The sequence below is a fragment of the Camponotus floridanus genome, unplaced genomic scaffold (assembly GCF_003227725.1).
Source record: "Camponotus floridanus strain SB8 unplaced genomic scaffold, Cflo_v7.5 scaffold32, whole genome shotgun sequence".
NCBI classification, from domain to species: Eukaryota; Metazoa; Arthropoda; class Insecta; order Hymenoptera; family Formicidae; genus Camponotus; species Camponotus floridanus.
In genome coordinates, this window is record NW_020229459.1 from 1117241 (window position 1) to 1129668 (window position 12428).

A 12428-nucleotide genomic window follows, 5' to 3' on the forward strand; every position below is an offset into this window, starting at 1 on the left:
AAACGCCCTCGACATAATAATCGAATCATCGAGCTAATCAGGTTCTGATTGTATTGAATAATGATGTCTTAATTTTTAAATTGAAATTTTTCCAGCGTGTTTTTTCTTCTATGATTGATTATTATTATTTAAAGAGGAAGGGGTAATTTGATTTTCTGACATGTTTGCAGGAAGATTGCAATTTGAAAAATATATAAGATGATTGTAGGCATTTTACTGGTAAAATATAAATATAAATAAAATAATATAAAAATATAAATAAAATAAAATAATATAAAAATAATATAAAAATATAAATAAAATAAAATAATATAAAAAATAATATAAAATGTAAATAATAATATACAAAAGAATACAAAATATAAAATAAAATATAAAAAATATAAAATATTTGATTACTACTACTATGATAATTTGACAGTTAAGAGGTTTTGATACGCATATTCTCTCTTCGTTCCAGTTTGATGATGACGGAAATTTAATAACAACATATCAAAATATTACACTAATTAAGTTCTGTTTATATTGAAATATAATTTAAAAAAATTGGAATCTTATCGGCGTGTATTTTTGTCTTATGGCTAGTTTTCATTATTGAGAAAGTGATAATTTAATTTGCAGGATGATCGCAATTTTATAGGCGAAAAAGAAGCAACATGATTTTCCATCAATGATTTAATAAGATTATTTTTCGCTGCTTTTATCATTTCATTATAACACAAGCTTAAATTCTCTCTCTTACGCTAAAATATAAAACAAAATTTTTTGATCGATCAGCTTATTGTGATGCCGAGACGGTCAAGAGGTTTTGATACGCGTGTTCTCTCTTCGTTCCAGTTTCCATTGTTTGATGATGACCGCTCGTTAGTATTTCACGCTTTATACGCACGCCATATAGAGATGATATGGACTCAAAGTGTTTAACGAGCCTCTTCCTTCGTTCCTTTTTTTCCTCATTCTTCCTTCCGCAGCCCGTTAGACGCCACGTCTTCATAATTGCTCACCGCAAATGGACGGCTATTAATGTATACGTCTATTCGCCGTTCCGGCTGCAACGTCTTAATAACCGCGATGTGCAAATAGTCATCCTTCTTGATATTTTCTCGAAATATCTCCTCTCTTGATAATTCAATACAGCGCGTTTTAAAATTTGTTTGCCCACCCGACACCCACGCGAGTTTTTTAGGCGCCTCTTTGAACGCTTTAATGTAATAATAATTTCAATAATTTTACGCAGGTAGATTCTTAGTACATTCATATAAATGGAAAGCAGGAGAAAAAGTTTCGAGTCATTCTGACGAGAGCTTCTAGTGTGCAACTTGAGACTCGGATACCTGGTCATTGAAACGCCAGCTATAAACATGGAGGTAATTCGCTGGGATATACAATCGTTGGCGTAACAGTAATGTCTCAGGGTCAATTGCATCAAAAGCCTGTGCAGCTAACTGTAGTTCCTCTCTAATCTCTTTACGGTTATATTATAATATACATGGGTAGAAAATTTACCTCGTTACGCGATAGCGCTAATGAAACGGATTTTTAACATGCGCAACAAATTAATGTTTTAAAAAAATGAGCGTAATATAATTATTATATTCTTATAATAAGCGTTTGATCTCGAAATACGCGAAATTTTTAGCAGAAATTATATAATTTTTAATTAACTGTGTCTTTTTTTAATTCAGAGTTAATCAATAGCTTTAGAATTTTTATTTTAATTGAAACACACCCTCGTAAAATTTCATATCTCTAATATATTAATAATATATTATTTTATATTATAATATGTTATTTTATTTTATATTATAATATATTATATTATTTTATTTTGTATTATTTTATATATTATTTTATATTATTTTATTTTATTTTATACTATTTTAAGATAATCTCTAATATATGATCTCTAAGATATTAATAATATATTATTTATATAAAATACACTATTTATAATAATATGTTATTTTATATTATATTATTTTATATTATTTTTATATTATTTTTATATTATTTTATTATTTTATTTTACATTATTTTAAGATAATCTCTAATATATGATCTCTAATATATTAATAATATATTATTTATATAAAATACATTATTTATAATAATATGTTATTTTATATTATATTATTTTATATTATTTTTATATTATTTTTATATTACTTTCATATCATTTTATATTATTTTATTATTTTATTTTATATTATTTTATATATTATTTTATATAAAACTATATATTGAACGCCCGATATCTCTGTAATTCAGATATATTTTCATTCATCGATGAAATATTTATTTTATCTTAGGTCACTTGCGTCTCAAGAGATAATAAAGTGTCAATAAGATATCAGAAGATATCTTATTGACGCTTTGCAGGTGAGAGAGAAGATGCTTCTCTGCCTATCTAAAAATTCCTTACAATGTATAAACGAGAGAGATATACGGTATAATAATAAATACGTAAAATACCTGAAATATTCAAGCCCCATTAATAATTTCGTAAAGTCTCTCGAGCGAGCGAATCGGAAACATCAGCCCTATCCCGTGCATGCATCGCATCGGCTCGCTTAAAATACAGTGGCGTGGAACGTGAAAGCTATTGCCTTTACGAGTGGACTATTTTTGCCGGGCGCCGCGTCGCCCCGAACCACCCGCCCCCTCTAATCTAAGGCGCGAGCATCTATAATGCACGCCGTCCGGGGCCGTGAGGGTATTTCTAATCCCACGCAACCCCCCTTCTCGTGGGGCGCGGATAGAGAGTCGAAATATCGGGCGTCGAAGTAACGCGCGCGCGCGCGCGCGTGTCCCGTTTTCAGGGGTTGCTGTTTTCCGAAGGGGCAAACCGGCCCCTACACCCCTCGCCGACCCTCCGTGAGTCACGCGAGAACGGCTGGGCGATCGTCAAAGATCTCTCGCGACGAGACGGAAACGGTAAAGGGATAAGATAGCTTGGAAACTCGATCCCCTTGCGTGCGAATTTCCGTACCCGGGCAAAAATCTTTAAAGCCACCCTCCTCGATAGTGGCGTATATTACACGCGACGGGTTATTGTTTATCAACGACCGATTTAAATAGGGAGAAATCAAGGAAACGATTTTTACGAAGCGCGCAAAAGTAATATATTTTATTTACAAACATAATATTGCTCCGAATCCTTTATTATATCATTAGATTATATTTATTATATTTATTGTATTTATTATATTATTTATTTTATTATTTATTATATTATTATATTTATTATATTTATTATATTATTTATTTATATTATTATTTATTTATATTATGTATATTTATTATTATTATTTATTATTATTATTATATTTATATATTTATATAATTATTTATTTATATTATATAATTTATTTGCATTACAAACTAAAATTAGGCGTGTGTTTTGTTATTCCTACTCTTTCTAGTGTAAAGTAATAGAAACAATATTCTCGATATAAAAGATAATTGTTTAAATATTACATTTAATTTATAATTAATTTACATTAAATTTATAATTAATTTATATTAAATATAAAATTTAGAAGGAAAATTGCTATGGCAAAAATTAAAATAAAATTGAAATAATAAAATTAGTAATAGAAATTAAAATAAAATTAAAAATATTATTCAAACAGTCCGTGTTATTTAGATAAGGGTAAAAATGGAGAGCTTAAAATTCGCAATATTAAGCAGGCAGAAAATACAGAGAGCCCAGTGGAGTATTAATAGAACGAGTGGTACGGGGCGAGCGTTTCGCTGCCGCGAAATGAGAACGCGATCGAACCGGAGAATAATGGCAATAATAACACGCGGGATGCATTGTCGGGCCCTTCGATATCGCGATCGCGTATAGAAAGCGTCATTTATTTCTAACATTCTGTGGCAGTCTGTTCGCGAGCGAATCTCCACCTCCTCCCAAGATGAAGGGCGGCCGCCCCCGCTTTGCGCTCCCTCGACTTCTCGATGATGCACGTCCGCGAGCTTCTTTCTCCACCCCGCTTTCACGCCGAGCATCCGCAGCATCCGCAGAACCGTAGATCGAACGATGCATTATTTATCTAGAATTCGAAGCGAGAGTAATCGGCCGCGTCGAGAGATCGAATTCATTTCAGGAGAATGGAACGGATTTCCGCAAACCGGGGTAGTCCGGTGTGCGATCTCACGATCGAAGAAAGCGAGCAACTTTCTTTGGGTTCTTCCAATCATTGTCCGAGGTGCATCCTTGTCGCGAAATCACAATTCATTTAGCGAGATTATTGAATAGCAGCGAAAAATAGCGATTATTTGAGTGATATCGAGACACCAGTGTTTGCTGTAGATAATTTCAAAATTATCTAGATAAAGATAAAGATAAAAATCCGTAAATTTATCTTACAATTAGATGAGATAAAGATGATTTTGCTTTTACTTAATCTAGATGAATGATGAGATAATTATTGCGATAATCTAGATAATTATCTAGATATTTTTGTTTATTTTAAAAGACTATAAATATTTGTAAAAAATGTGACGCAAATTATAAATGGGATATTAAAATCATAAACACATATTCTTTCTCTTTTCCTAAAGAATATTTAAATAATAACAAAAAGGTATATAAATGATATGATAAATATTTATTTATTAATTTATATTTATAATATATTTATAATATATTTATAATATATTAATCAATAATATAATAATCAATGTGTAACAATGTATATATCATTTTTATAAAATATACATTAATGCATTGCACAAATTTAAGTAAAACAAGTACAAGATAAAGTATATTTGTAATATTATTTTTCAAATAAAAAATATATTTTAGCTATTTTAGATAGATTTTTAGAAGCTTGCCTGGAAAACTCTTTTGCATAATGAAAACGTCATCTTAGACAATTTTTAGATAAGATGACATATATTTTTTATCTAAGATAAAGATAAAGATACTTTGTATTTCTTCATCTAGTTAAAGATAAAGATGATCCATTTCTTTATCTAGATAATTATCTAGATAATTTTATCTAGATACAAACACTGCGAGGCACTGATACTTTGGAATTCGAAATAATTGAAGACAAAACTCAGAAAAATTCAGAAAAATGTGGATACTCACACATAAATAAGAAAACGTTATTAAAGGACCGAGAGCATCTCAGTCTTTTAGATTCATTTTAAATGATTCAATTTCACTTCTAATTTTCGGTCTTGATTGTTGAAACGTTTATCGCCGAGGAATAAGAATCTGTTCTTCAGAATCGATTTTACGATATATTTCGCGTAAATATATTTATGCGGCGACACGTAAATTTAATTTATTCTTTCGAGGGCAATTTCGATATTAGAACCTTTGATTATAAAAATATGGAAATTCGCGTGATTATTGTATTTTGTCCGTAAGATACAAATTGAAATAACGAAACAGGGAGGAAACAATCTAGATATTCGTCTACTTCGATAATGGACTTTATGCATCTCAAAAGGAAGCATTCCAAACTCTCCAAAGAAACACCAATAGTCGAACAATGCGGGTCTCATCGTTCTTGGGGAAATCGAATCGGGATGATTCGACACAAATTACGAGCGTGCTATTCTTTAACGAGAAGATATTTGTGTCGTTCTATGAAGAGAAAACTTGCATCTTAAAATTCTTTTGCTCCACATTATCCCGATCACAATTTCTTTCTTTTTCTGCGGTATTTTCATACATTTTCCCCGCACAATATTCTATAGAAAGATTTAGTCTCGAATGAACATGATTGCGATAACAATTTGTACATGATTTAGTTTTTATCGAATAAAATCGTAGATTGCCGTTACAATGACATCTAGACATGTGACAATTTATTTCTAAAAATCTTTTCAACATTACTTTAAAAATAATCTGAATATCTTTTATAAATAATATGTAGAATAGTAGCGTATTTTACAGCTTGTCGAACAAAAAAGCTTTGTCAAAAATTAAGGAGGATTTTTCATATAAACATATAAATATTTTTTTTTTCAAATGTGAAACAAGTTAAAAAAATGAAATTAGATGGACATTTTCTATTAGTAAAAAGGTTATTTATTAATATTTTTTTTAGGTTTTCGTATTATTATAAGGGGATGAAACTTGCAATCCCTATTCAATCTTTTATTAGAACTTTTTAATGGACCGCAATATGATGATCTAAAAATGTGCATTAAAAGGTTTGATTTATTTAGAAACTTTTTTATCTGTTTTATTTTTTTCATAAAACTAATAATTTTCAAGAAAAAAAAATAAATGTTATCGTGCACAGCACGATACTAAATAGCATAGGTTTCGAATTACGACAAGTTAAACTTTAAAATAAAAATAAAATTATAATAAAGAGTAAATGTTGAGAAAATTGGCACAAAAACAAAATTATAAATCTAAAAACCTAAAAAATAAAAATCTAATTTTTTCTTCTATTTGGAGGAGGATATGAAAAACACCCCTTAATTTTCGACAAAGAATCATCTGAAATTTTTCGCACTTATTAAGAAACACCCTATGTAATATGTACATATCGCAGGCTCTCTCTTCCTTAAAAATGAAAACGGAGCGATGTTGTTCGTAGGAAAATCTCTATAAATCTCTCGTTACGACATGGAGAATATCCTTTTGATAGGGATATCGTGATGAAATTTCAAAACAGCGTCTATGGGGCCCATAAACAGAATTTTTACAAAGTTCCGCGAGACATTAAGGGCTCATTTTATTTCTCCCGGGGAAGAGTGCGAACTTTGTGCGCCGCTTAAGCCATCATCGTCGCCAGGTTGCACTCGGCTATAACGTAGCCGAAGGTATCTGCGGCTTATGTATTCCCGAGGCAGATATAAATTCATACGGATGACGAAGTGGGGGCCCATTAGTCGCAGCCTAACGCGGGATCTAACCAAGAGCCGGCGCGAATCTTTTCATTTGCATGTTTACGGTGGCTCGGGTATTTATCGTCCGACAAAAGTTTGCGGCGACCACCCAGGGAAGGAGCGGGAGGACGAGAGGGGGAGATAGAGGGGCATTTATTATCGTCTGACACGAGACAAACGAGTAGTTGATTACAGGCGTATTCAAATATAAATCATTCGTGACTCTTTATCTATTTTTCGATTATTTAAATATAATTCGGATTGAGATCGTGCGGTAAAACGATCGAATCGTAAATATAAATATATATTTAACATAATGAAAGTGATCCTTCAATAAATACACTGAGGAAAAAATTATCTTGAAATAAAAAAATTTTAGTTAACTCAAGAAAGCTATTTATTCGGTGGATACTAATCACGTATTTATTTGTATTCAAAACATCTGTTTGTTTAAGTTAAGTATTTATTTACATATGTTTAAAAAAATATAATTTTTAATTAAATGTTTTTATTTTAACTTTACAAAATATTTATTAAAATGCATTTTTTATTCCCAAAAATTTTAATATTTTAATTTAAAAAAATAATATATTTAATTCAATAAATTATAGTACATATTTTACGAAAATAGTATTTAAATATAAAAAATATATAAATAAAAATAATGTACTTAATGTAACATGCATATTTAATTAAAATTAAATACTTTTGCTTAAATGAAATAAACAATTTCTTGCATTTAAAGCAAAAGTTTCAAGAGAACAAATGTATTTGAATTAAAAAAAATTTTTCCCTCAGTGTAATCATATAATTAATCTATATCATTTAAAATCTAAATTTATATACTTTCAAATATTTCTCGTATATATTTGTCAAAATATGTAAAATGTTTCGAACAGACAGTAACACAATGTCTGGCCTTGACGGCGTATACAATAGCGCGCTAATGTTTCCATTCCGCGGTCCCGGTATCATTCACACAGCGACCTTCGAGTAAGATAGTAGTGCGAAACGATACTCTTCTATATTCGATTTTATTCAATATCGAATTTATTAATATTTTATTAATATAATTTATTAATATAATTTTTATTGGACGATTATCATGATGTTCAATTAGATTAATCTTTCGATTTTATAATTCGTGTTAATATAATATTAATAAATATTAATATAATATTAATAAAACGGAGGATTTGTAATGGATAGTGCATGAATTTGAAATTTTATATAAATATCGAACGAAAATAGTACTTCTCTCGTGTCTTCTGTTTCTTACGATATGTTAAAAAGCATTTCTCATGTAATTATTCCGCGATCGGGAGTGTCGTGCAAAGTGTCTCGCGATCGTTTCATATATAATTAATTATTATTATTCGTATTTTCGGGAGTGAATGTGAGTGCTACGAAGAAATAGCAAAGGACGAAAAAGAGAGAAAAGAGACAAAAGCATCGAACAACACATACGAAGCAACGAAATATAAAATGTAAGTCATTTATAAATTATTTATCATTCATGTTACTTTTAGACATATTGCCTGTTCCTTTTTCACTTTTTCGAATTTATTCTTAATTATCATCTAACATATAACGCATATATAAAAAATATTTCAGTTTTTATTTTAAAATATTTCAAATAATATAATAAAATATTTTTCGTGTTAATTGATATTTCACGATAATTCAATATTTTATAAAATGTTTCACAATAATGTAATTATTATATACTTTATATATAAGAATTAGATATTCTTAATAGATTGAATTTTTATTAAAAGTTTATATTCAAGATGATGCTTGATAATTATAATTTACAATATTAAATATCTGTTTAAAAGGCAAAAAAATTGATTGCGCGTAATAATTAATTTTACAATCAATTAATTTAGATACTTAATTTTATTAGAAAATAGATTTATAAAAATATTAAAATTGAATGTATTTGCATTTAATTTGTGTTTGGCCTTTGCATAACGATTAATATTCGCGTCAGATGTTCCATATATCGGTAGCATCCCGAATTTTTCCAGACCTAAATAATCCGCGAAGACTGCTCAGCTAAATACTCCACGCGGACTCAATCGATAGCCAATAATCATAGATCCTCGATCCTTAAATCCAATAAAAAACTCGGATTTTGTCACTCGCGAAGTATCTCCCGTCTTATTCGCGTTTCTTCTCGCATCCTTGTCGCACCCTCGTTGCATCCTTTTCTCTAATTGCTTTTAAAGGACAAGCTCGAGCGAGCCTATATACGACTCGGCTTTATCTATTGTAACTCGATATGCAGATAAAAACTAAACCAAAATAATACCAATTTTCATGTCCGCCTGTCATCACTTTCTTATCGCGTACAAGATTTATGTCTTAATTTAGTTACTCGCACTTTATTTCGTATATTTCAGTTACTTACACACTCGTTCCTAACGGTGTAGTTTTTAACATTTTCTCTTTAAACTCGATTGATTAAAGGTGCACTTTATATATTATTCATATATTACAATTAAAGCAATCAATGTCATCTGTATAAATATTTAGATATACATATATTATTTTGTTTTTCAACTATAAAATATTGTTGTAATTAATGTATATTAATTCATTGATAATTTCGATTTGCATTTAGAAAAAAATATATTTAAAACATTTTAATTATATCTTCTAAAAAATTATTTGCAGATTTTAAAAACACATTTATTGTTCTTTATAAATAATTCGCAAAAAATATTAGAAAAAGGCACAATGCTTACTTAAATAAGAGATACGTTGTGTTACATTTTTAATCAATAAAAATTTTCATTGATTCAGTTTAAAATAGTATGTTTTATATACACAATTAGACAGCTTTCTTATCCAGATTGCTTTTATCTTTCGGTCGACATTTCGCATATAGGAACGGAAATAAATAATAAGAAAAAGAGTTAAGCAATTATGTATTAATATGAACGCTGTCGCCAATCTAAGGAGCAGCAATTGTAATAATTATTATTATACATAATATATACAATATAATATTATATACAATATAATTATTATATAATTTTCTCATTGTTATTTATTATTCTAACATCTCTGTGAATTAGATTCCAATTTTCCTTTATTAAAGAAAATGATGGTCGTGTACCTAATCTTTTATTCAATAATATTCATATAAATAGACATTGCAATGAGAAAAAAAATTTTTATTTTAACTAAATGTTTACATACTTATTTCGTACATGACGTAAAAATCGGAAGCGCTATAATGAATAGACTACATTATTGAATGATATAATCAATCGCACACACAAATTATATAAAATTATATATAATATAAATTTCTCTCTTTCTTTTTTATATATATAAATTATATTATAAATTATAATTATATTATAAATTATATTATAAATATTATATTATAAATTTATATAATGTAACCCCCCCCACGGGTACATCTTGACGCGGTGGGATGGCTCAGTACTTGACGAACGAATGTAAAATTCGATACATGTAATAACTTTTGAAATATTAATTATTTGGATGTTATTACAATTTAAATCTTCTATTTGTTATAGATCAACCTAACAATCCTGATGATCTGAGAGGAGGCGCAGGCCTAGGAAAGGCATCCTGCATCGGCGGAACAACCTGATGGTGAGTACTATTTATATTATTTATTTATATTAATTATTATATCGCGTTACACGCACTAATTTGAGTCATTTATTTGAATGATGAAACAAGAAAGATTCAAAGAAAAAAGGGTGTATGTAAATAATCCTGTAAAACTTTCTATTTAAAAAAATAGGTTTTTCAGAATTTAAAAAATTATTGCATATTTATTTATTTGTTTATTATTGCACATATCGGATATAAAATTCGGTGCGTACAATAATAATTAAATATAATGAAAGATTGATTATTTTAAGAGCTGCTAATTATATGAATTTTATATTTGTATGTTACAGACAACGTAGCTTCAATATTGACAACTCCGCTGTTGCGCATCAGTGTCGGTGAGTGAAAAACTTTTATTTAATTTTAAGGTAACGGATTTGTGTAGAGCTTGTAGATGTAGATTGTAGATTGTAGATTGTAGGTCCGTTACCTTAAAATGGATGGGCTAGAACAAATTAAATCATATAATTTAAAAAAATTTTTTTTCAATATATATTAAAGCTTATTAAAAATGCAAAATTATAAATAATATTAATTAAAGGAAAATTTCATTTTTTTATTAATTTTACATTGTAATCAATTATTTATTTTATTTAAAATAAATAATATACATAAATACAAAATATAAAGAATATATTAGTAATTTTATTTTTTAATACTATATAATAATTTAATTTTACAATGCATACTGACATTATTTTAATTTTTTATAGTCCATCATTTTTATGTAGTGTAACATATTAAAAAACTTTGCTTTAATTGATATAAATCTAAGTAAGTTATCATTCTATTGAATCATATGTAATGTTTAAAAAGACTAATGAATGATAGAGTGAAAATATAGTAGAAAATGTATAAACAATGTGGAATTAATTTATTTTATCGTAAATCTTTATTATAAATTTTTTATTATAAATATAATTATATATTGTAAAAATTGCAATCATTTAATTTTGATTAACTTGACACTATATAGCATTATATTAATTAAAGTAAAGTTATATTAAGACAATAACAAACAGTCATAATATTATGACTGTAAATGAGCGTAAAATTATGCTCATGTACCGATAAAAATAAGTAGCCGGCAATGGAAGGAATTTTTTTCCTTCATTGACCTAGGATACAGGTTAAAGCTACTTTATCCTTGGCTAAAAATAGCCAAATGCCTAAATATTCGAAAAATAAGTTAATCTAAAAACGTGCAATGCACATAATAAGCGTAAATTAAACGGATAAAATAAACGGGTACGCATAAAATAAATAACACATAAAAATAAACTCAGAAACTCGCGAAAAATAAAGAAAAACTGCATTCGTATAATAAAATTCTAATTAGAGCATATTCCCCAAATCTAAAAAAATCGCATATTTCCGCTGGTTTGATTTGCAGAGCAATTAAGGCTGTTAGGGTCATTGAAACTATTAGGATCGTTAAAGTTGTTAGGATCCCTTAGTAGGATTGTTAGGTAGGATCATTAAGGTTATTATGATCGTTATGATTGTTAAGATCACTAGGGTTGTTAGGATCACCAAAATTGTTTAGAATTAGGATTGTTAGGATTGTTAGATATAATATTTTATATAGTAGGATTATCTATTTATTATATTATAATTTATTACACTTAATTTTAATATACTATAAGGCTTTTCTTATGGAATATTAACAGAGTCGGATTTAAAGATGTGGAGGCCCTGGGGCAACGAAGAGGTTGAGATCCCTAATCATTTTTGAATCAAAATCAAATAGAAATTTTTACGTTGTTTAAATGATTTATTGCGAAATAACAAGGTCAAGCAATATACGTAGACCTTGTAAGTGTTGTATATCATTCGATAGGAAATTTTACCCAAAAATTTGTGTTGCGGAGGCCCCTGGACTTCAGCCCCTGTTGCCTCCTCCCCCCAAA